Source organism: Alligator sinensis, unplaced genomic scaffold (genome assembly GCF_000455745.1).
Source record: "Alligator sinensis unplaced genomic scaffold, ASM45574v1 scaffold1086_3, whole genome shotgun sequence".
NCBI classification, from domain to species: Eukaryota; Metazoa; Chordata; order Crocodylia; family Alligatoridae; genus Alligator; species Alligator sinensis.
In genome coordinates, this window is record NW_005841975.1 from 1,953,080 (window position 1) to 1,958,245 (window position 5,166).

General features: G+C 47.8%; 1 protein-coding gene across 25 annotated transcripts in view; it reads right to left on the bottom strand.

Moving 5' to 3' along the window:
• The window catches only part of EPHB1 (EPH receptor B1), a 365,941-nt gene that overhangs the window by 260,389 nt on the left and 100,386 nt on the right, over positions 1–5,166 (bottom strand). Inside the window, exon 1 of one of the 25 annotated variants that reach the window (XM_006021007.1) lies at positions 1,863–1,876. The exons of the other annotated variants lie outside the window; for them this stretch is intronic. The gene's annotated coding sequence lies outside the window, so the exon portion shown is untranslated. Of the gene's footprint in view, positions 1–1,862; positions 1,877–5,166 lie in introns of those variants that run through there. 25 annotated transcript variants of the gene reach the window in all.

The following is a 5,166-nucleotide window of genomic DNA, read 5'->3' on the forward strand; positions in this document are numbered from 1 at the left end:
AGGCACTACTTCACAGTCAGGGCGGCTAGGACCTGGAACCAACTTCCAAGCGAAGTGGTGCTGGCTCCTACCCTGGGGGTCTTTAGGAGGAGGTTAGAAGAACACCTTGCCGGGGTCGTTTGACCCCAGTACTTTTTCCTGCCATGGCAGGGGGTCGGACTTGATGATCTGATCAGGTCCCTTCCGACCCTACCTACTATGAAACTATGAAACCTTGTCTGCCTATGTCCTTAGACCAACACAGCTGCAACCTATACCCCTGAAAACCCTTCAGTGTAATTTTAAGCAAATCACCTCACCCCTCACCTTCCCATCTGTAAAATGGGGATAATAATATTCCCTTACTCTCAAGGCTCCGCCTGCCTTCTCTATTGAACAGGGTCCATCTCTCCTTGCATGTTTGCACAGCCAAATACCACCCTAGGTCCCAGCTGGAGCCTCAAGAAGCTGCTACATTTTACTATAACTCTGCCTCAGGTTCTCAATCCAACAGGAGGACTCTGTTAGGGTCAGTGCTAGGGCCTGGTGGCAGAGCAGTTAAAGGGCTCTTCCTACAGATCCAGAAGGCCTTGCTCTGGACTCTGCAAGGGAGAAGACTCTTCAGCATGTCACAGTTATGTTACAAAATGGAAAAATCTTCAAAAGAATGGCAGTAACTAATGGTGTGCCATAAGCCCTACCTCTACTAAGTTAGCTTAGGGAAGCGCAAGCTGTTGCATCTCCATCATAGAAAGAGCAATAACAGACATGTATGCAAAGGCCAAGTCTACCTCTCAACAGGCCAACTACATAATCTGGGTAGGACTTGTAACCAGTGTAACTGTGCTGCCAAAAGCCTAGACACATTTGGACCAGCAAAAGTAGGTTGTAGCTGGCACAGCCAAAGCAAAGTTTTGCTGATATAAGCAGTGTGTCCAAACTAGGAGCCCTTAGCTGGTGTAGTACTCTGGTACAGCCAAAGCTGCAAACCGTTCCAAGGGTACACATCGCCTAAGTACATTTTTATTGTTATTACTTATTTGAATTTCCTTAGCGTCTTGGCACCCTAGCCATGGAACAGGGTTCCATTTTGCTAAAATGTGCTACTAACAGAACAAAAAGACGGCACCTGCCCCAAAGGGCTTATCATCCTAGGATAAAACAAGAGACAACAGATGGCCACAGACAGACGGAGAAACCCAAGGAAACAATGAGACAATATGCGGTCAGTAGTCACAGCACACCAGCAACATAAGTCTAGTCAATTTGCAGAGGCATTGAAGCAAAGGAGGGTTTTAAGGCAGGAGCTAAAGAGGGGACAATGCTCACAGACGCATGTGATGCTTAGACTGGTTTAAATGTGGTCTAAGCCTGACCCAGACAGACATACAAGCTCGTTAAACTGGTCTGAAGCCCCCTGGAAAGGTTCAAGAGTGTACCTGGAAAACCAGGTCCTCTTTTGAACCAATTCATGATGCACCAGTTCAGTGTTATGTGCGGACACCAAGTGTCCTGTAATATGGGGCTGCTCCGTCCTCCAGGCTTCCCACACTGCATCACTCCTCATGCCCCCACTGCAACTGGCCACTCTGGTACACAGCCAAAACTCTACTGCCCCTAGCGTTTTCTTTTCCTTTTATCACTTTTCATCAACAAGCTCCCTTGCACTGCTTGTTCAGTAAAAGCGATCTTCCTAACAGCCAACTGTATCCTCACTACTCCTTAGGCGACCACAGCCTGTCACCACGCCCCTGGGACCTCAGAAGTTGAAATCCAAGCACTGCCTGTTTCCCAGGCACCCCAAGCACACTGCCCATAATCAACTGGCATTTACTGAACTCGTGTTTAGGACAGAAGGGAAAGCAGAAAAAAGTGAACGTTACCTGGAATAGTAAGGCACTGCACACCTCGGACCTGCAACAAGTGAGAAATGGCTCCCAATCAGCGACATTTCAGAATGGCACAACTTCTACGCGTGTCTGCACCCAAGGGGGTAGTTTCACAGGCAGTTGCAAGGAGCTCGTCCCAAGCGAAAGGGAGCAGCATGAGAACAAGCACCTCTGAACTAACAATGCGGGCAATGGAGGCTGGCATCATTAGCTTACTGAAGGTAGGAGTCAACTTCTCTGTAATGAATGAGCGCTGGCCAGTAAGACGGGGATAGATAAATGACAGCAGGGTCAAGGCAATGACAGCTGACTGCACTCTAGCCACTTTGTTTCCTAGATCTGAGCAAGGTTAGACAACAGGGAAGTGAAACTGCTGGCCGCTGGCCTGCCTTAGCCCTAGCCACCATTTCTACTACTAGTGAGGTACGGAGAAAAACATCTCAGTAAAGTCAAATGAAGACAAAGCATCAAACATGCTCCTCTCCAAAATGTGAGCTGCAGTGACTTCAGGGAGTTTGCTAACTGCCTAATACTCACAGAAATAACAGCTTGATTCATTGGGGGTGCGCATATTTGATATCTTTGCACCCAATTATCCTCCTGACAGCCAAGATGCACACTCTCCCTGCCCCCACAGTGAGTGCTGAGTAGACTTTCTATGCCAACATTAAACCAGCTCATCTTTCCTTTCGCCACATCCCTGAGTTTTCTCCACTTCAGTGATCACAGGCCTCTGAGTGCTAAAGCCAGTTTAGTCGGTAGAACCAAATATCAGATCCCCCCCTCACACTCGAATTCAAAATGAAGGGAAAAAACACGCACACATCACCCCCCAGGGAGTGCTGAATCACAGGGGGTTACAGTTTCAATACAGCCCCAGATGAAATTTTCCACTGCCCAGTGCTGAGGCTGTACTTTCAGGATGGCTCAGTTCTCAAGTAGGAATCAAACTGCAACCAGCTTTTCAGGAAAACTCAGAGCCAAGCATACACCCGAGGTACCAAGCTCTTTTCCAAATCTGGCCCCTTGCTTTGATACCTAAATAGGGGCTTAGCACTCTTGAAAATGGTCCTAAGAATACACATTTAAACTATTCCACTCTTGCGCATACAACATATAGAAAGAAGAGAGATGCAGAAAGAAAGCGGCAACCTTGGGAAACACTGCAAATGGGAGGGAACGAGTGCGGTGAAAACCATGCAGACAAAAAAAGGGGGGGGGGGGAATAAACACTAAAACTAAATAAGAGAAACTGCAAAAGCCACATGGTTGCAGCAAGATACCTAGTGCAAGTTCCCCCCCACCCTCCCCCTCGTGTTATCAGCACAGCTTTCACTTTATCATTCCCTCCGAGCTGGTGAGTGCTCCAAACATCATTTCCAATTTCTGCACCATATGGAGTGAGCTTGAGAGCTCAAAGAGCATGAGAGGCAAAGAGAAATCAATCTGTCCCCATGAAGCAGCAACAGCGAGGCACAGCACTGTCTACAGTATTGAAGGAGCCAACCAGGTATTCTCATCCTGGCCAGGTATGGCAGGCACAGGTACAGCAGAGAGAGGATGTTTTCCTTCTGAGAAAAGGCCAGGGGGCGGGAAATGACAGGACACACACAGCTATGCATTCCTCATGGCCGGTTAACTGAGCACTGATAACCCTAGCCGCAGAGCAGACCAAGCATCATGCCTTCGGTTGCCTTCTCTCCATCTCGTAGCAGGAAGCGAAGGCAGAAGCAAAAGCAGCTAGTCTTACAAAAGGATGGCCCTTTCCCCACTGGCAAAAGCAAGAGAGAAATTAATACACTTGTGTAGAAGGGGACAACATCTATAAAGTATAATAATAAGAGAGGTGAGGGGAAACCGAGGGTATAGGGTAGAGTCTAGGGCAGGGATTGGCAATGTTTTTGGGTAGAGTGCCAAAAACACCTGCAACCTCATCTTGTAACATGTTAGTGTGCCAGGGCCCAATCCTCACTGTGACAATGCAGCCCTGGCCCCTTCCCTGCCGTGTGCATGCCAAGCAAAATGCCTGCGAGTGCCACACTCTGGCACCTGTGCCGAGGGGTACCTACCCCTGGTCTAGAGAGAGTTGAGGAGAAGCTAGGAGCGCAACTAAGACAAGGGTCTGGGCCGGGAGTTTACAACACCAGGAGGGATGAAAAGAAGAGACGTGCGTGCACAAAATCTGAGACAGACAAAGGGGACTGCTTGGGAAAAGAACAGGCTGCAGCCGCTCGGAGTGAAAGAATTCTCTCTGACGCCTGAGTAATGAAACCTGAGCCCCTGGGGCTCCCTCTCCTGCCATGCTGTGATTGCTGAGCACAAATAAGAACCTGCAGACCTGGGGATTAGAGCAGCACGCTTGTGTGTGTGCAAGACAGATGAATAAGGCTCCACACAAAGAAAACTATGCACAGCCAGAAGAGGCAAAAGGGGCGGGTGGGAAGGAGAATCATTTGTGCGATGCAATGCCTCAGCGGTGCTCATACAGAACATGCTGGATAGTGCTGTGGGACCAGGCTCTGGAAAGACATCCATTCCACCCTCAAAAGCAGGGAAAATGCTATTTCAAAGCAGCCCTGGATGGGTACTTCTGTAAACCTTGTCCTTCCTTAATGGAGTAAAATCTCAGTCCCAAATTTGGACTGAGAAGGCCAAAGTGATTATGCACACATGTCCATATCTACTGGTCTAGAAAGTGTTGAGAGAGAAAGCAAGAGACACAGCCGGGGGGCATATATAATTTTCACAAGACAGATTTTTTTGGCTAGAAAACCTATGCTTTTAAAGGGAAGAAAACCGAATCTGCATTTCGTTGTTTTTTAATGATGGTTTAAATGAAGCAGCAGCCATCCTGACATCCAAGCTTTGAGCAGGAAATGACTTCCCAGAATGCCTTGCAAAACAAACCTTTTTTGGCGCTCCAATGTCTTCTGAAAGGCTTGTAAAACCCAAGTGGAATTTAGCGCAGCTTTCCGCTTTTTATTATCTTAGTTAAACTGCCAAAGAGGGAGGGGAGCACACCATGGCACGTTGAGAAAGCTTTGTAGGCACAACAGGAAATTAACATGTCAGACTCATGTTACCTGGTTCCAGGGCTCAGGTCTGATTTAATCTCTGCACTGAATTAAAAACAGCTTGAAGTTGAAAGAAAAGGAGAAAAGAAATCCTCTGTGAGATATTATTTGCTTAAACCAACCCTGCTCCTCAGTTTTCTAAAGAGGCTAATCACAGCCCATCTTCCCTGGGTAGGAAACAGCCGGAATGGCACCATTTTGGAGCAGGCAGGATTTAGGGAAAG